We start from the raw sequence: 21116 nt of genomic DNA on the forward strand, positions 1-21116 counted from the left end.
AAAATAATAGCAACATGTGACATGGGAGCCTGATTCTCTCATTCTTACTGCTAAACCCACATACCAGATGGCTATACACACCCGTAATCAAGTGCAGAGCCGTGTGGGCTGGGGGCTGGCGTGGCAGCGCTGAGTCAGACCGGCTGCCTTTTCTCTCCCTTTTGTGGAAGCGCTTCACGACCTCCACAAGCAGTTATTAGGAGCCACGCTGGGGTCCTTGAGAGCTCGTAGAGCCTTGTGCTGTGCTGTGCTTAGTCCCTCAGTCACGTCCAGTTCTTCTGTGACCCCGTGAACTGTAGCCTGCTCCTCTGTCCATGGGATTTCTCAGGCAAGACTACTGGAGTGGGTTGTCATTTCCTTCTCTTTCCGACCCAGGGATCAAATGCGAATCTCCTGTGTTTCCTGCATTGCAGGCAGATTCTTGACCCTTGGAGCCACTGGGGAAGCTTTGGATGGGTTCAGACAATTCCTGAGTGAGGCCAGTTTCCCTCAGCTATGCACAGAATATCTTGTCAGTACCTCTTACCATTAAGAGAAGCGGCTTCCTATTAAGATCTGTAGCCACCTTGGCTAGGACAAGTACAATTGATTGTTTATGAGTACTTGAAAATATTAGCTATCTAAAAAAACTCAACCTTGAGGACACTACACTGAATGAAAGAAATCTGCTAAGAAAGGACAAATACTAAATGATTGCACTAATATGAGGTCCCCAGAATAGTCAAATTCGTAGAGACAGAGAGTAGGATGGTGGTTGCAGAAGCTGGGGAAGGAGCAATGGGGAGTTATTGCTGAATGGATGCAGAGTTTCAGTTTTGCAAAATGAAAAGAGTTTTGTGGATGGATGGTGGTGATGGCTGCACAACAGTGTGAATGTTCTAATGCCACTAAAGAAAGTGAAAGTCGCTCAGTTGTGTCTCTTTGTGACCCCATGGACTATACAGTCCATAGAGTTCTCTAGGCCAGAATACTGGAGTGGGTAGCCTTTCCCTTCTCCAGGGGTTCTTCCTAACCCAGGGATTGAACCCAAGTCTCCCACATTGCAGGCGGATTCCTTACCAGCTGAGCCACAAGGGAAGCCCTAATGCCACTAAACTGCACCCTGAAAAATGACTAGAATGATAGCCTTCGTTGTGTGTATTTTGCCACAATTTAACAAAATATAAAGACATACAAGTTAAATTGAAAGATTCACTGACATAGAAAACAAATTTATGGTTACGAAAAGGGAAAGGGCAAATTGTTGTTCAGTCACTAAATTGTGTCCAACTCTTTGCGATCCCATGGACTGCAGCATACCAGGCTTCCCTGTCCTTCACCAACTCCTGGAGTTTGCTCAAACTCATGTCCACTGAGTCGGTGGTGCCATCCAACCATCTTGTCCTCTATCTCCCCCTTCTCCTCCTGTCCTCAACCTTTCCCAGCACTGGGGTCTTTTTCAATGAGTTGGCCCTTTGCATCAGGTGGCCAAAGTGTCACAGAGAGAAAATTAGGAATTTGGGATTAACAGATACACACTACTATGTACAAAGCAGATAAGCAACAAGGACCTATTGAATAGCACAGGGACTTATGTTCAATGTCTTGCAATAACCTATAATGGAAAAGCATCTGAAATTTATATATAGAGAGACAGCTGAACCACTTTGCTATATGCCTGAAACATTGTAAATCAGCTATACTTCAATTAAAATAAATATAAGAAGATATATACATATAAATAAAAATCTAATAAGTATTTATTCCTTCTGAGGGTCAGTGAAAACCATAGAGAGGTTCCTTCTATCATAAAAAGCCAGCAGAGGCATGTTGAAGCATTTAAGAGGTGGTCCTTCACAACACTTTTTTGTGTGGGAGCTGATTCTCCTTAGAGCAAGTCCTTCTAGGTCAGTGTGATACCATCTTCATCTTTGTGTCCTTGTGGCTCAAAATATGAGGTTCACAGTGTCCCTGGGTTTATATTACCAAGATAACCCAAATGCTAAGTGGACTCTTCAGTTCTACCAAAATTTAATTAAAAAAAAAATCAGATTGCTTCTAAAGCAACTGAATTCAGTGGGAGGAAAAATGCATTTCTCTTTGAAATTTGAAGTTATATAAGTCAAACTTCAAAGAACATGAGCACATTCTTTCTTGCTACTTTTTTTTTTTGGTGGAGGGGGAGTTGAAGAGCTCACACCTTTGCTGCTCTGACCTCATGTTTCACTGAAACTATATAGCCTGGGAAATCAAACTTCACACTGGACCAACCTCTGCCATGTGTTGGGTATTGACTCACCAGAGAGCAGCCTCGTCAATAATTACCTGAAAGAAAATGCTAGTTTGACCTAAAAATGAAGCTCGTGTTTTCATGATCAAAGCAGCTTCTCAGGGAGAAGCGTACCCTCACATTGATTTTACGCCCAAATGGAGATGTAGAAGGCTCCCGAAACCTTCCTCACTTGATTTTCACGTGAGGCTACTTCTCTTACATTTAAAAGTCTCTGTCGTGTAGTCATGTCCGACTCTTTGCGACCATATGGACTGTAGCCTGCCAGGCTCCTCTGTCCATGGGATTCTCCAGGCAAGAATACTGAAGTGGGTTGCCATGCCCTCCTCTAGGGGATCTTCCCAACCCAGGGATTGAACCTAGGTCTCCCACACTGCAGGCGGATTCTTTACTGTCTTTAGCCACCAGGGAAACCTTTATAAGTCTCTACCCAGCAATAAAGAGGAGTGTTATGGAGTATCTGTGTGTCTTCAGGGTCTTGTCTCCCCAGTAATACCCGAAGTTCCTTGCACAGAGAGTATCATATTTTGCTAGTAAAGTTGGGTCAGAGCCTATACTGGACACATTGTCCTTGTTAACTACAAGCTATTACCCACCACTTTCTGGGTGAAATGTGCTTGCAATTCATAATCAAGGGATTGGTTGAATGTCTATTGATTGTTTATTGAAGTGGATCTTAATGCAAACACAACTTCCCTCTTCACTGACAACCTTAGCTGCCAAACTCACTTTACATGCTCTAAACTCAACCAAGTGCGGACAGAAGTGGCTGTTGGCCATCCTCTGAATCAGTGATTTACATGATAGATTGTTCATTTGCTTATCTCTCTTTGTTCATCTACTTAAAAAATGCTTTCTATTGCAGTAAAATACACATATACATAACATTTACCATCTTAACCATTTTTAAGTATGTAGCTGAGAGGCGTTAAACACATCCATCATGCTGTGCAGCCAACACCAACATCCATGCACAGAATTCTTTTCATCTTGCAAAAGTGAAACTATGTACCCATTGAATAATACCTCTTCCCATCCCCATCATCTCCCTAGCCCCTGGCAACCACAATTCTACTTTCTGTCTCTATGACTGTAACTATTCTAAGTACTTCATGTAAGTGGAATTATGCAGTTTTTTTCTTTTTGTAACTGACATTTAATGTAGAAAATGTCCTCAAGTTTCATCCATATTATAACATACAAAGGAAACAGAATCTCCTTCCTTTTTAAGGCTGAATAATATTCCATTATATGTATATACCACATTTTGCTTATCCATTCTTCTGTTGATGGGACATTTGGGTTGCTTCCATGTTTTTGCTATTATGAATAATATTGCTATGAACTTGAATGTGTGTTTATCTACTTTTTAGCTCAACAAAAGCCCATAGTAACAATTCATTTGGAGGCATGAATACCATAAGAGGATTTGTAAAAGCAAAAGGATTCATGAACTATTTCAGCCACGAGCAAATATCCCTCAAGCCATCTGTTTAAGCTAGTTCTAAACTCCATTGCATTATGTGGAAAATAAAGTAGAATCTCCATTTAACTTGGTTAAAAGTCACTCAAGAGTTCCACATGCTGCTCAACTGTTTTAGGATCATAGAAATGTTTACTAGAAGGGATATATACAAAACCATTTAGTGATTCCCATTCTTCGTGTCCATCAGAACCACTTGAGGCTCTTGATAAAAATACTGATGCATAGATCCCATGCCCAGAGATTCTGATTTAACTGGCCAGTGGATAGGCATCAGTAGTTTTCAAAGTTTTTCAGGTAACTAATGTGCAGCCAGAGTTGACAGTCACTGATACAGCTTAACCCTCCTCCTCACTCCCATTGTGAGAGAGAAAGGGGAAAGATTTGCTGAAAGTAATACAGAAATTGGCAGAATGATGCAAACAGGAATTTTAAAATCCTAAATCTAGTACTCTTGCCTAGAAAATCGCATGGACAGGGGAGCCTGGTGGGCTGCAGTCCATGGGGTCACTACTAGTCGGACACGACTGAGCGACTTCACTTTCACTTTTTACTTTCACACATTGGAGAAGGAAATGACAACCCACTCCAGTGTTCTTGCCTGGAGAATCCCAGGGACGGGGGAGCCTGGTTGGCTGCCGTCTGTGGGGTCACACAGAGTCGGACACGACTGAAGTGACTTAGCAGCAGCAGCAGCAGCAAATCTAGTACTCTAAACCTCTTAAAACTTCTTTATACAGTACTCTGCCTTCAACTCTGATCTTTACAAAGTGCGAACACATAAAATACTATCAAGTGGATGATTTATATTCAACCAAGAAAGATTTAAATTGAGATTAAAGCCAAATTGGCAAGTTTATTTTAGTTTTCATTTCAGTATCTGAATGGTGATGAAGCCAACAGATGAAAGGATTCTACCTATTACCAGAAATCTGCCAAAGGAAGACAAAGTCTGTGTGTGCTTTGAGGCATTATACACTCCTAAAAGAGGTTCATCAGAGACAAAGTTTAAAGCAGAGGAGAAAACAGAAATGAGACAACAGGAGAGATTCTAATGATGATTATATTCTGTTGTAAAAGTCAAGTAACGGAAATCTAAGAGGACATACAAATGCCCAGTAGACATTTGGAAAGAGCCTCAGTCTTATCAGTGGTCAGGAAGCTGAAAATTAAACTACAGCTTGATTTATCAGATTAGGAAAAGTGAAAAATGGATAACATGCAGGGCTGCAAAGATATGGGGGAAAGGGAACCCACGGCGTATTTGGGACATGCGTTGCTCCCAAACAGCCTCTGAGGAGAAATGTACAAAAGCTCCTGGCAAGGAAGTCAGTGGGAAAGATCCACTGCTCTTCATTAACTCCGTTACTTTGCCTTCCACTCAGATCCCTGACAAAGGGAGTACCAAGGAGGGAATTCCTAGCTTTGGACCAGTCTTCTGTTGCTTTTTCCTTGCTTCAGATACAGGAGACTTAAATTCCTATTTCCAACTTGAGTGAGTTTGAATCCATTTTGCTACGTGCTGTGGATGAGTCCACATTAATACAGAAAGTAAGCTCTTCATGTAAAAGTTTCTTAGGTTGACTGGGTTGCTGGGGCATATTTTCCAATGAATCCACTGAAGCTCTGATTTTCTTCCTCAATCTCCTTGAAGCAAAATTTCTGTACACATAGTACCTAATTCTTATCTTAGGTCTTTGCTGAGTGTGTATGGCTCACCTCCTGAGAAGCTCAGCAGTGTGTGGGCTACTCTTCCTCCAATGTGCTCTTGCATGCATCCAGAGCCCACTCCAGCAATGGATGTCAGTGTTCTCAACTGCAGAAAGCAATGCTCACCCACTCCCCACCATGGATTTCTCGTCACCAGGTAGCAAGTCCTCAGGTTCTGTACTCCTGGGTAGTAACCTTTTCACCAGTTCAGTTGCAGGCTGTGCGTCTCACACTATTTCTTGAGTACTTGCTGGTACCAGGCTAGCACTCCATTCTCTCATATTTGCATTTTAACCTCCAACAATCCAGTAAGGTAATTATTATTTTTATTCCTATTTACATATGAGAAAGATGATGTTTAGAGAGTTCAAAAGTCTTTCGTGAGAACACGTAGCTTGTAACTGGCAGAACAGTGTCACCTGCATGTAAATGAGTTTTGAGGAGTGAAAACATTCTTCCACCAGTTTCCTCTTTTAGGAGACACTGTGTCTGAACATATCCTTGAGGTACCAGCTAATGTGTGGGATGCTGACCCCAGGCTGGTGCCTTCAATGACTAAACCGAAAACCCTTCACTGGAGGAAGAGGCCTCTGCTGTCACTGCTGCCCCCTGCTGGAACCTGGTCTCTCTGCCAAGCTGAAGTCAGGGGCCATGCGGTGCCTGTCCCTGGTGCTCTGAGTGGAAACATCGCACCCTCTCTTTCTTCTGGGAAAATGGTCAAAACCTCAGGGAGTCTGCCCCCAGTATATCTTCTGAAATTGGGATCCTAAAGGCTGCCAACTATCAGTTCCCCCTGTATCCCTTTGGGAAGAAGAGAGAACAACCTCCTTCCTCCTAGAGCAGAATATTTGCAATCCTGTCCCACAGACTGTCCAGAAAAGCAGGCAACGTTCCATGGAGATGAGCAAGACTCGGACTTCACGAAGATCCCCAGCCTCCAGGGAGAAGGTCAGGGGTGGAAAGGGATAGTTAGGAAGTTTGGGATGGACATGTACACACTGCTATATGTAAAATGGATAACAAACAAAGATCTACTGTACAGCATATGGAACTCTGCTCAATGCTACATGGAAGCCTGGATGGGAGGGGAATTTGAGGGAGAATGGATACATGTGTATGAATGGCTGAGTCCCTTTGCTGTTCACAGGAAACTAGCACAACATTGTTTGTTAACTGGCTATATCCCAATACAAAATAAAAAGTTAAAAAAGGATTCCCAGCCTCTTCATATGATGCAATATGGTAACTCCTTTGACACTTGGCATGGACATTCACCAATCAGAACTTCAGGAATCTCTCATGAATATGAATGAACAACAAAGACTTGATCATCAAGACTGATGGCATCCCCTTCCTCCCACTGACCTCAGACAAAGAATTTGTGTACTTTGTGTATAGAAATTTTGATTTAAGGAGATTAAGGAAGGAAATCAGAACTTCAATGGATTCTTTGGAAGATATGCCCAGGCAGTCCAGCTACCTTAAAACAATTTTACAGCATGAAGTGCTTGCTTTCTGTTAACGTGAACTCACTATTAGCAAGTGGCAGAAATGGACTCAAATTCACTAAAGTTGGAAATAGGAATTTACAGTCTGTATCTGAACCATGGAAAAATCCATGAAGACTGATCCAAAGCCAGGAACCCCCACTGGGATCCTCTTGTCTTTGCCTCTCTCTGCAGGCTGGCTTCACTCCGTTCAAGTTTAGAGGTGCCAGTGGAGAACTTGAGGGAAGAAGAGGAATGAGCATGGAAAACAGCATCTCAAGCTCACATCCCCTCCCCTCTGAGATCAACAAGGAGAAAGTCTTCCCAGCAGCAAATCCTGGAGGAGGATTCAAATTGTCCTCATTTGGATCACATGACCATTTCTGAGAGCTGCAGTGGGCTTTGTTACCATAAGAAATAGAAAGAAGCACTGGGCAGAAAATGAAAAATGGCCATTACAGGATAATGAAAATGTGTTTGTAAGACTTACATTTGTTTCGGTTCTCATCAATTTTAGTTTTTAAAAAAATAGTTTAATAGATTCCCCAAGAGAGAATCCTAACTAATAAAATTGTCACCGTTGGAAATTAGGTCTTAACTTACCCGTAAGTTTTTCCTTTATCCCATATCCTTATTGTTTGTCTGCCCAAATGGAATGTAAACTTCATGAAGGCAGGGATATTTTTTTTATTCACCATGATTTCCATAGCACTTAGAATATTCCTGGCATACAGCTGGCATCCAACACATCCTGTGAAGGACTGAATAATCAACTCAACCTTTTCTGGGCTCAATGTAAGTCACCACCAGATGATCCAAAGTTAGCTGAAGAATCATAGGTTAAGAAACACTGACAGAAAGAAAGAGGAAGTGAGATGAATATCTGGAATTAGAAGATCCAACTAGCCTCACTGTTTATGGTCTGACAGGAAACTCCCAGAACAGAAACACGATAATACCAAAAAATAATGATCTGATGAGCTAAACATTAAAAATTTAAGATGGTCATAAAAGAAAAAGATTCAAAATTCTAGCTAATTCTGAAAATTTTAAAGTTTACAGAAAAAGCTAATATTTATAATATGTGAAAAACTGAATTTGGCTTAAGAAACCTACCACCTATCATTATATTTCTATTTGATCCAATTTTTGGATGGCAATACCATCAAACCAGACATCCAGAGAGATCTCATTACTGGCCTGTGTTTAATGGAGCAACACACTCATGAAAACATGCCACTTGGGCACTTCACTGGGTTGTGCTAAAAATTATAGCCTTTCAAAGATTCTTGAATACACATGCTCTTGCCCTATGTACACTTTAATAAAACACTTTAATAAAATACAACTGTTTGAGTTTCTGTTAATTAAGCTTACAGCTTCTGGTGACCAGGACTTCCTGTGCCTGCAGTCAGGCCAGGACACTGGATACTCAGGTTGGTTGTTAGCATGCAGAGAGAAGCATGTTAAGAAAGGTGGAGAATGAGGAATTTTGAGGCTGATGGGTACCCTGTAGGAAACCAAGATTTCTGTGAGGTCAGAGGAGGGGCCCAGTGATATTGTGATTTATAATAGGAAATACATATTTGGCTTTTTGCCCCATCCCTGACACAGGGCTCCTAAAACCCTTGTAAATTCATAAGTGACAGGCACACTAGGGCCATCTTTATTTCTAATGAGGTGACTCTGGGTGGCTCCTGAATGGACACTGGTCACCAGAAAAATCAAGCCATGAGTAGAAGCTTTGGATTTTCAGCCCACCCCACCACTTCTCTAGAGGGGGAAGCAGGACTGGAAGTGGAGTTAATCATTGATCTTGTTGTGTGAGGAAGCCTCCACAATATAAAAGCCTGCTCATATGAAATCAGTAGGGGCTAGAAGAGCTTCCAGGTCGGTGAGCATGTAGAGATGGGGGAGAATAGCAGCCTTGGAGAGGGCACGGAAGGTTTGCGCTCTTTCCCCATATCTTGCCCTAAGCAATTCTTCCATTGGGCTTTTCCTGAGTTATTTCCTTTTATAACAAACTGGTGACCTAGCAAGTAAAGTGTGTCTCCGAGTTCTGTAAGCCACTTTAGCAAATTAATTGAATCCAAGGAGAAGGTAGTTGGAATCTCAATCTACAGCTGATGCTTCAGAAGCCCAGGTGACAACCTGGACCTGTGACTGGCATCTGGAGAAGATGATGGGAGGTGGGGGGTGGCAGTCTTATAGGACTGAGCCCTTCGCTGTGGGGTCTGATGCTATCTCCAGGGAAATAGTGGCAGAATTGAGTTGAGTAGTAGGACCTCCAGATGGTGACTGAGAATTGCCTGCTGGTATGGGCTTCCCAGGTGGCACCTGTGGTAAAGAACCTGCTTGCCAAAGCAGGAGACTTAAGAGATGTGGGTTCTATCCCTGGGTTGGGAAGATCCCCTGGAGGAGGGCATAGCACCCACTCCAGTATTCTTGCCTGGAGAATCCCATGGATAGAGGAGCCTAGTGAGTTACGGTCCATAGGGTTGGAAAGGGTTGGACATGACTGAAGCAACTTAGCACACACACACACATGCACACATGGGAAACCCCACCCCATGTTGGAATTGGTACTAGAATCATCTTAGGCCCTCATCCCCCTCCCACTAGAGACTCACACGGCGGGAGGGGGCAGTGATTGACTCATGTGACTCCCTGGCAGGCAGTTTCATGCTTCCCTCCAAGGAACTGGGATGACAATCAGCGTGGACACAGGTGAGTTCAGGGCCAGCATTTTGCTGATGCTTTGTCACCTTGCCTGACCTCAAACACCAGTTGAGAGGGCTGGCCAGGACAGTTTCCCATATGATTCCACTTTCCATTCCACTATGTGACACTTCCGTAAGTCAAGGTATGTTCAACACAAGGATTACCTCACAATGAAAGACTTCATTCCACGAACAGGAAAGAAGTATGCAGTAAGGAGAAACGTGAGAAACTTATCTGATAAAAGAGTTCTTGACTTTAGAAAGAGAAAATGGAAAGCACCAACTCTTCTGCATCAGCAATAAAATGGTCTTTGGGGATTCAGGCAGCAAGGCAGAAAGAGCTCAGACCATGCCGCAAAGCAGTTACCTTGAGTGATGGGCCTGGTGCACACAGCTCAGTGGCTTTCCTGGTGGGTTGCCCTTTGGTTCCGTCTCTCTGTCTGTAAAAGAATGAAAGGTTATCCAAGTTCTCATCCAGGTTTACTTTTCTAAGTTTTTTAGTTAAAAATTATAAAACTTGCTAACTGTATCATTGTTAAGATATTTTTCTACTCTTTAAGGGATGATACAGGGAGTATTTCCCAACATTGATGAGGGAATGAAATGACTATGAGATTGTACTTGTCTCATTAAAGCAACAACTCATAGTGTGTTCTTTCAAAAGACACCTGTACTTTGTCACTCTTTCAATCACTCGTATTCCACTCATTTTCCCCTTGTGACCTTTATTCCTCCAGAAGCAGTTTTAGAGCTGCTTCTTATGAGAACTTTTTTAAAGGAGAAAAATATTCTTCCTACACAAATCTAAACAGGATTTACTAAATGATAAATTTGGCTAAAGCATGACAAAATTGGGCTTCCCTTGTGGTTTAGTGATAAAAGAATCTGCCAGCCAGTGCAGGAGACAGGGTTAGATCCTTGGGTGAGGAAGATCCCCTGGACAATGGCAACCCACTCCAGTATTCCTGCCTGGGAAATCCCACGGACAGAGAAGACTGGTGGGCTACAGCCTCTGGGGTTGCTAAAAAGTCAGACATTACTTAGCGACTAAAAGAGCAATAACGATTGACAAAATCAGTTTTTAAATTCAGTGTTGAGCAATGGTCTCCATCGCCTTTGCACATAATCATATTCGCACCCCAGTGTATCTTCTTTTCTTTTTCATTCCCAGGTCACAGTTACCCCAGACCCCAGGCTCCTCCCACCAAGCTTAGCTCCTCCCATTGCACATGCACATCACAACACACTTTGCTTGCACATTCCAATGTCTTTATCCTGACTGTAGGATAAAGTCTAAAGATTTGACTCCACCCTGGAATCCATTTTCACCGGTTCATGTCTGTCTGAGTACCCCAGCTACCATTACTCCCTTACACAGTCCATGGTCCTGTCTTTGGGAAGATTCCCAGTTCCAGGCATATCCCAGACCCTTCCCACTTTGCTCATTTTCTTTACTGACTTGGAGCATCTTCCCTCCTTTTTTCTGGCATTTGAATCCTATCAGTTTTTCAAAACCCAGTGGAGATCCCCTTTTCTCTATGGAGCTTTCCCAGAACTCTGCATCTTGGAGGGCACTATCCTTACCTTGTATAGTCCACTGCCTGGCGCAGCAAGAGAAATTACCTCAGTAGTCTTCAAAGTATTCCTCATGGGGCCATGATCTCCTTAGCAGGGCTGAGTCCACTTTTAGTCAGCACTTAAAAGCTTATAGGTCCCCTAAAGCACGGTCGGGTGAGAGAGGACTCAAAGTACAAAGGTAGTCCCCTGACTAGTCTCAGCAGAACAGGACTAGGAGGCCCAAGGGTGAGCCAACTTCCAGTGAAATGAAGAACCCCAAGAAGGGCCAGAGGCACCTTCTCTTACCAGGTGCAGTCTTCTGAGTCCTGAATACAGTGTCCTTCTATTTTTTACCACCGTCTCTTTCCCTCTCTCTCCTAATCTTTTGGAGTGATTAGAAGGGGATTGGTAAAAGTTGAATTCCCTAAGACCTGTTTTTTTTCTCCTGAGCCTAAGGCAATTTAACCTAATTCTTGCCCCAGTGGGTCAAAGAAACTTTTGACCCAGGTGTGAGCAAGGTCTCTGCAAGCAGAGGTTTGATGGAGGCCTGATAACCACAACATTCAGAAGGTGATTTGCTCAGGGTGATAATGAAAGTGATAACATAATTCATTCACATTGTTATCTTTTATTTTTTGCCACACCACAGCATGCAGGATCTCAGTTCCCTGACCAGGGATTGAACCTGGGCCCTTGGTGGCGAAAGCACGGCGTCCTAACCACTGGGCAACCAGGGAAGTTCTCTAGTTCATTCACATTGATTGAACTCTTATCCTGTGGCAGGCCTTCTTGTTTGTACCTTTCATTCATGCATTTAATTCTCACAATACTTGTCTAAGTTGGACATTATTCTCTCCCCTTTTACAAAGAGAAAAACTTTCATGTTAAAGGTGAGCTGCCTTACCCCAAGTCACACAGCTAGTGAGTGGCAAAGTTGTTTTCATTTAGGGGAAGAACCTTAGCTTAACTTCCGTTCCGTCGCTCAGTCGTGTCCGACTCTTTGCGACCCCGTGGACTGTAGCCTACCAGGCTTCTCCGTCCATGGGATTCTCCAGGCAAGAATACTGGAGTGGGTTACCGTTTCCTTCTCCAGGGGATCTTCCCGACCCAGGGATCGAACCCGGGTCTCCCGCATTGGAGGCAGACGCTTTAACCTCTGAGCCACCAGGGAAGCCCTAGCTTAACTTACTTTACCATAAAACCAGACAGAGGAGAGAAACTCACGTGTTTGCAGGAAGCAGAGTCCTCAACAAATCCCAGGCTTCTCGAATGGTACCTCTGGGATCTCAGGGTCTCTCATTACCTGAAATAAGAAAATGGCAAAAGTTTAATTATTCATTTTCCATCACCCTTAATGAGGGGATTAACTGCCATGTGAAACAAAAGGAAATAGTCTGACCTTCCGGCTGTCAGGAAGTGATAATTAACTAAAACCTCTAGTCAGTGGAAACAGACAAATCAAAGTGTTTTACTGATCTTGATGCAAATGAGCTGTCAGGGTCACTAATTGAAGTCACATAATAGAGCAATGACAATGAAAAAATAAACACACGCCCAAAATAGACATTGTCTGAAGTATAGTTTGTTTACAGATGCTCTTTAGGAGTTTCCAAAACTCTGTTCTCACTTTATGTCTTAGGGTTTTGAATATTTTGAAGGGGTAGGGTTTGCAGGGCCCAGTTTGCTGGGAGGGCAGTGGAGGGGAGGCTGTGTGCATGGGGAGGGAGGGAAGTTGTCAACTAAAATAATCAATAGTAAGAATAGAAAAGAGTTTTATCTGAACCAAACTAGCCCAGAAGTCAGCTTCCCAGATTACTCTGGAAAAACTGCTCCAGAAAAGCAAGGTTTCCCACAGTTTTTTGTCTTGTCAGAATAAAGAACATTAAACAAGTCAGAGATACATTTTTTCCAAGGTTTTTTTTTAAAAAAAGAACAGACCTAGCATGTACACAATGAGTCAGTATGGCCTTGGCTCCTGGGAAGGCAGTCTTATCATGGAAGGAAGACCAGAACTGCATCCCAGGATGGAGGGCATTAGGACTTAATTTCTAACATGGACATTCTTTCAGTTCAGTTCAGTTCAGTTCATTCGCTCAGTCGTGTCCAACTCTCTGCGATCCCATGAATCACAGCACGCCAGGCCTCCCTGTCCATCACCAACTCCCGGAGTTCACTCAAACTCATGTCCACAGAGTCGGTGATGCCATCCAGCCATCTCACTCTGTCGTCCCCTTCTCCTCCCGCCCCCAAACTTTCCCAGCATCAGAGTCTTTTCCAGTGAGTCACCTTTGGTCAATGTGCCCTGTTTCTTAATAATTAAAGTCCATGTGCAGTGAACATTCGATAGGCCACAAACAATTTATTTTTGGTTAGCCTCAAGTTTAAATTAAACCATGGGTAAGGCAGAAGGACTTCCCCAAACCTCAATGTGTGAACATTTCTCAGAGTCTCTTTAGCCTCAGATTCGAGGAGCATCAAGTAAGTGGAGACTAATTTGGAGACCTGTTCATCTCAGCCTCAGGATCAACCAGTTGGTTTTTCACTGCTTGGTTGATTGGTTTGACCAAAAGTTACTGCAGGAATGATTCATGGAACCATTCTGCTGCATGGCATGTAAACACAACCTTCTAATCTAGACTTTAGCTATTAAAATGGTCATAAATAGCTGCAAATTACTACTGTTGCGTAACTGGTGACTTCATCATGGCTCTGGCCGAGCAGATGGAGCCGTGTTCCAGGCGGTGCTACGGGGCTCGGCTGGTCCTCAGCCTGTAATGAGTGCAGCCTGGTAGATGTGACACAGATTACAACATGGCATCCTCTTTGTTCCAGAGTAACACGTTTTTTAAAAGGCCATCAAGCCTTCAAAGCCTCATACATGCTGCATGATATATAAGTATATGACTGCCCAAAATATGGCAAAACGAGTGGCTATTAATAACCCTAAGAGTCGTGGGGATTTGGGCAGTCCAGTTCCTCTGCCAAAAGTTAAGAATGTTTGCTCAGTGTTTTGATTTTTTTTTTTTTAAAGTCTGTTCTTGATTTGCTTCAGTACATTTCCTATTTAGCTACTCCACTGAGTATATGTCAGACTTTATCTGTGACCTTACTAGGACATACCAAAGCATACAGGATGGGAATGGAAGGCCTTTTAAAGCTATTGGGGCTTTCAAAATTGTGTCTAGTAAACATTTTCCATTTCTCTCTACCATAGCGACTATCACCTTTGCCATATATGCAGAAATTGCTAAAGGGCCAAGGAAGAAACTCCCTAAGTTACTTATATTGATTATAATATTGTACCATTAACTATTTCTTGAGCATTTATTCTCACCAGACAGTGTTTCTATACATTGCTAAGCTTCGCATCAAAAGTGAGTGTTATTCCTACTTCACAAACCAAGACTCAGACATTAAGTAACTGCCCTGAGCTGATATGCAAGTGACTCTAAAGGCTGAAATGCAAACTCAAAGCTCCTTGACTTGAGCCATATGAAACTGCCAGTGGTCAATCATTTCTGAGCATCAATGGCAATTTTATGGTTTAGCCCATTACATGTTGATTCTGAAAGGAAATCTAGAATCTCCTTCCGACATCACTGCTCATTTGATTGGAATTTTTTCAATGCAGAACTGGGAGGAGAGGGAGGGGAAATGGTCAAGTGATCTATTTTCCTTCCACTGATGATTATTATTATGACAGTAAAGACATGATGTGAAACTGCACCAAAAAAAAAAAAAAAAAGGCAAAACATGTCAAAAGCTCTCTCTTCTACTCACATACTTTTATACATTCTATCTGAAAATCTCCACATGGAAATATGCTCATCAGACTTTTCCAAGCACTGAAATGATTTCTAGCATTTAAAAGCTAATGATGTTACGATACAATTTTGGTGATCATGTGTTTTATAGTAAGCATGTAGGCTATGAGTCTATGATACCTATATACTGAAACGATAATTTGGCAAGAGCAATTAAAGTTTCTTGGGAATTACCAGAAAGTCAATAGCATAATGGCTTAGATAGGAGCCACTTAGATAGTGGCTTTGTATTGTCTATAACAAATTATTTCTCTGAGTTTTTTTAGAAATAATTCATAATAAACTCTTCATTTTAATTCATAGTTTTTTCCAATGATAAAGTAAGAAAAGGAAATATTATGGCAACCAATAATAATTATTGCATTTTAATACAAGATAGCTACTGAAGAGTAAACTGTTCAATGCATCATAATTGGGATGTTTAGTGTCACATGTTTGGGTCAAAAGAGAAATAATAAAAAAAAAGGTTAATGAGCCTTAGAGTGAGACTTCAGTCAGAGGAAGAATCTCATTTTACTGAAGGGGAAACTGAGGCAGAAGAAAACCAAATTAAACAGCAGAACCATTCAACTCATTGGCAATACCTCAGTGACCATCACTCAGTTCTCCTCTCAGTTAATGCTTTCCCCCCCTAAAATCACAGTCTGGCTCTGTGGAGTATTGTTTCTTGTACTCCACACTTCTTTTCCTTGAAGATATCTGGAACAAATAATGAGATGTGCCTGACAAGTTAATACATTAAAATGAACTCAATATCCTGGGTGATTATATTCTGCTGCTGCTGCTGCTAAGTCACTTCAGTCGTGTCCGACTCTGTGTGACCCCACAGACAGAGGCCCACCAGGCTTCCCCGTCCCTGGGATTCTCCAGGCAAGAACACCGGAGTGGGCTGCCATTTCCTTCTCCAATGTGTGAGAGTGAAAAGTGAAGTCGCTTAGTCGTGTCCGACCCTTAGCGACCCCACGGACTGCAGCCCACCGGGCTCCTCCATCCATGGGATTTTCCAGGCAAGAGTACTGGAGTGGCTTGCTAGATTCTTATTGAAACAAGATGATCAAATAACTTTAAAAGTAAATTCCTATAGATCCACTACTAGACTTCAAAGTCTGATTGGCCCTTCTCATGGTCAGAAAAAGTTTCCTTTCTATCTGACCCTTTCCAGACTCTCTGTTTACCTCTCATATGGGAGGCATCTGATTTCAGATACTGGAGGATTTAACATGACTCAAGGTTTTGACTCAATATTATGAATAGACACCTGAAACATCACAAAGTTTATAATAGCTTTACCATATTACTTGTGAACCAAATGATACAACCAAACGGGAGAAGTACCCACAATGAAAGAATTCCCAATAATTTTCTAATATAATGATAAACATATAGAGAAAGAAAGGAAAATAAGTGTATTAACTGATGGATGAATGATTCAGCTTCTACATTAACAATGACTCAGTCTGTAAAAACTGGCATGTTTACAAAATAAATCATACTACTGGATCAGAAAAGACAGGAACATAATATGCAAGTGCACCAATCATGCTCACAAAATAATTTTCTTTTATTTCCATATATGATTTTCTTGAGTGTTCTGAATATTACTCTGGCCTTTAAGGACATGGAAAAGGGAACTAAAATGTTAATGATTGCTAGAAAAAACAGTCCTTTATGCACGAAAATAACTTGCCTTAAAGAGTATTTATGAATAGCACTGGATTCAAGAGTTTCTATTAATAATCCTTCATTGGCCATAGGTCAAGTCTGTGAGAATGGCGCCTTTTCCAAGGAAGGAGTGGAAAATTGCACAGTGTAGCCCTTCCTTCGGAGCCGCTGGGTTTATGTGCTGACACTTGCATTAACGAACATGTGCTGAATGTCCTTATTGGAAATTCAGCTTTATGACTGGCAGGTAATGGACGTGACCTTGTGGATTTATGGACCGATGTTGAGAGGGTACAGATGGAACAGGAGGTTGTGCTGGCTCAGAAAATCCCTTCAAATACCTATATTAGCCTCATTAATCATGACCTTGTGATTATGACTGGGCCACCTCTAAATCTCCTTTTCCTGGGCTAAGTAAACGCTGTTTTCCCATCTTTCTCATCCTCTTCAAACCATTCTAGCAAAGTTCACATGGAAGTCCAGAAAGAGTAGCAAAAGAGGAAAGGAAAGTTTCTGAGAATGTCAGTTCTGATATTCTAAAATTTAAGAGAGGTGGAGAAAGAGTATTTGTTCAATTTATGTATATGACAAATATCCATCCAAGTGAATGCTGTAGGGGTCAGCCTTCATAAAGTACATTCATATACTAAGGTGCCAAGTATGCAAAGATGGTGAGGACATGATCCTTTCCTATTCTCAGGCACTTACAATTTGATAGAAGAGTTTCGTGTGTGTGTGTGTGTGTGTGTGTGTGTGTGTGTGCTGTAGGGGAATAGAAAAATGTTTCTGCATAATGATAAGCAGCTCTTTTAGGCAGAGAGCATGGTCAGCTACTGAGATAAAAGAACTTACTCTGGGAAGATTCCAAAATATATTCTAACTGATGCCCAAAATGGTATTGGGAATTATTATTCCTTGGTGTCTAATGCTGCTCTCTCACAGCAGTGCTTTTTAAAGATATTGTTGGATAAGTCAGACAATTTGATATGGGAGAGTTTTTCAGGTCATGTTCTTTCCTCACAGGAGAGAGGACTGCACCAAAGCAGGGTGCCGGTCGGGAAGGGAAACCCATCAGTCAAGAGGCTGTTGGTTGCCAGGAATCTAATCTCATGTGAATTAACTCAAATTAAAAAGAGGAGTTACCTGTAAAGATAAAACTGGCAATCTTACGGACATCCAGAGGCAGGAAGCAAAGTCCAGGTGGATGTCATAGCAACCTAAGCTGGGAACTAGAATGTCTGTGGGTCTCTGACTCTCTCTCTTTTTCACTCTTTCTCTTTTGACTGTTTTCCTTAATTTTTTTTTTAAGCATATCTAATGCCTTCCCTCTTGAGAAGACTTTTGAGAGTCCCTTGTACTGCAAGGAGATCCAACCAGTCCATTCTAAGGGAGATCGATCCTGGGTGTTCATTGGAAGGACTGATGCTAAAGCTGAAACTGTAATACTTTGGCCACCTCATGCGACGAGTTGACTCACTGGAAAAGACTCTGATGCTGGGAAAGGTTGAGGGCGGGAGGAGAAGGGGACAACCGAGAATGAGATGGCTGGATGGCATCACCGACTCTGTGGACATGAGTTTGAGTGAACTCCGGGAGTTGGTGATGGACAGGGAGGCCTGGCGTGCTGTGATTCATGGGGTCGCGGAGAGTCGGACACGACTGAGCGACTGAACTGAATGCCTTCCCTCTAAAGAGTTGGCTTCCTCTGATTATTTATAATTTGGCTTTCAAGGAATTTTGGTTGTATTTGACTTTGACATGCACTGGTGCCAACCTCAGTCCAGACTGGACAGGAGCTCTGAGCAGGAGCCCACAGCCATTGATGGCCATGTCTGTAATTTGGTTGAGATTTTGAGTGGCTGTCCATGAGGCTGCTCCTGGTCTATTCAGATTGGGGCGAGATGGACATGGGGTGGGGTCAGGGCCACTTAGGCCTGTCCTTTACAGCAGAGACTGTGAACAGCAGGAATTCTGAGAGGTAGGAACTGGGGAGAAGGCCCAAGTGTCCAGCAGAGTGTCAACCACTACTCCAAATCAAATGTTTCCTTCTCACAGTGTGGCAGGGGGCAAGCCTCACATGGAGAGGAGAGGAACCTGTCTGCTATGACACAAAGCTGAGCAGGAGAGCATTTGGAGCATGGATAACAATGTGGTTTCTGAGCCTGCATCCTTTTCTCCCTCTACGACAAATTCAACAGAAAGTACTTGCTGTTTGTGGTGGTGCTGCCATCTCTGTGAATGGGGCCAAGAGAACTTTTGGGTAAATTGAGGAGACACAGCTAGATAAGTAAGCAAGTAGGTGTTAGTTGCTCAGTCTTGTCTGACTCGTTGCGGTCCCATGGGCTGTATCCCGCCAGGCTCCTCTGTCCATAGAATTCTCCAGGCAAGAATACTGGAGTGGGTTGCCATGCCCTTCTCCAGGGGATCTTCTCTACCTAGGGATCGAACCCAGGTCTCCTGCATTGCAGGCTGATTCTTAACTGTCTGAGCCACCAAGGAAGCCCCCATGCAGCTATATACTGAGGTACTTTTCATTAATTCGTTCAGTTAGTTAACATTAGTAACTAACTGTTCTGCCTTGTGCTAGAAGAGCAGGAGCGCCCTGTATACTCCAGAAGTTTATTTTATTAATGGCTCTTTGGGGTATGCGTTCGTTGACTTTCCACTGAATACAATCTAGATATCACCAGTGAGAAGTTCCCAAAATACTCTTGGGATTTTTGTATCTAAAAATTTCTAAAAGTAAAATACTAATAAATACAGATATATAATCAATGCTCATTACTGGTTCTTAAAACTAAGTTCAGTCCAGTGCCTGGAAAGAAAAACTAAACAGAAAGACTAAAATAAACATAATATAATCCTCCTCACTTTCCTTTTCTCGCTTCTGCGTGGCTTTAATGTGAGCTTCTAACTGGGAGGAAACTTACTGAGTTTGCTACAGGTAGATGTTTATGTGTGTTTTGAGTTTTAAAAATCTAGATAAGGAACTAAAAAAAGAAGGAAAAGGGTGTTCATTTAAGAAGTTGTCCTTAAATTGTATATTTTGAGGGGTGTATTTTCCATAGCCATACTTTTCTTTATAGACATATGAGTTATTTTAGGTATTCTTAGTTGATACAGTAGTCAGAAACCTGAACCAGGCATCAGGGGACTTGGGTTCAGTGTAAGGTGTGTAAATCTAAATGAGTCTCTTTCCTCCCATGATCCCCACTTTTCTGTCTTTTTGGCTTATCTATCAAGTTATTGGTGGCTTCCCCAATGGCTTAGGTGGAAAGAGTCTGTCTGCAATGCAGGAGATGCAGGAGACTTGGGTTCGATCCTTGGGTCATGAAAACCCCTGGAGGAGGACATGGCAATCCATTTCAATATTCTTGCCTGAAAAATCATGTGGACAGAGGAGCCTGGCGGATTATAAAAGGAGAAGTCAAAAGAAGGGGCGGCAGAGGATGAGATGGTTAGACAGCACCACCGACTCAAAGGACAGGAATTTGAGCAAACTCTGAAAGATAGTGGAGGAAAGAGGAGCCTGACAGGCTTCAGTCTATAAGGTTGCAGAGTCTGACACAACTTAGTGACTGAAAAGTGAAAGTGAAAGTTGCTCAGTGGTGTCCTACTCTTTGTGACTCTATGGAACTGTACAGTCCATGGAATTCTCCAGGCCAGAATACTGGAGTGGGTAGCCTTTCCTTTCTCCATGGGATCTTCCCAGTCCAGCGATTTAGTGACTGAACAACAAGACAATCAAGTTATTAGCAGTATCAACTGAGAGGTAAATGTTAACACTCTTTGAAAACTGGAGAACACCATTTGGTAAGTATTTGAATTTGACTGATTAAATTCAGAACTTTATTGAAAAATCAGTATTATTGCCTGACCTTGACACTAAAGTTGTCTTACCCAAACTTACAATCTATTTTTAGTGATTATGTAATCAAAATTCTATCTCAAATATATTTAAACTAACATACTTAACTCACATAGTGGCTGCAATGCAAGTCTATTTTCAGAAAAAAAAAAAACGCTGGAAGGAACAAAAAACACTGAAAAGGGTAAGTACATGGATATTTATAAATTCCTATTAACTGTGCAAAACAATAATTTTAACTTTTTTGGAGAGCAAAATCTATGTAGAACTAAAATGCAAAACAAGAAGAACAGAAAAGGCAGGAAGGTTAAACAGCTTGAAAGGTTTAAGGATATAAAAACATCAGAGGAGTGGTAAAAATAATAATTTTTATAATTCTGTGATAAACCTATATGTTGTAATCTCTAGGATAACTATTATCAGCATAAGAAACTAATGTATTATTTGTAAGTTATTAGAATAAAAAAATTAAATAATTTAAAACATTTGAATAATCTAAAAAAGGCAAAAAAGAGGGAAAAAAGCATAAAACAAGG

General features: G+C 42.0%; 1 protein-coding gene across 12 annotated transcripts in view; it reads right to left on the reverse strand.

Annotated features, from left to right (window-relative positions):
- Positions 1-21116, reverse strand: part of PCED1B (PC-esterase domain containing 1B) — a 197758-nt gene that overhangs the window by 161080 nt on the left and 15562 nt on the right. For all 12 annotated transcript variants that reach the window (XR_016037587.1, XR_008681839.2, XR_016037590.1 and 9 more), the window contains exons 2-3: positions 12451-12529; positions 10037-10109 (exon numbers count right to left, since the gene is read on the reverse strand). The gene's annotated coding sequence lies outside the window, so the exon portion shown is untranslated. The remainder of the gene's footprint in view (positions 1-10036; positions 10110-12450; positions 12530-21116) is intronic.

Source organism: Moschus berezovskii, chromosome 6 (assembly GCF_049115385.1).
Source record: "Moschus berezovskii isolate FMDL1 chromosome 6, NW_MosBer_1.0, whole genome shotgun sequence".
NCBI classification, from domain to species: Eukaryota; Metazoa; Chordata; class Mammalia; order Artiodactyla; family Moschidae; genus Moschus; species Moschus berezovskii.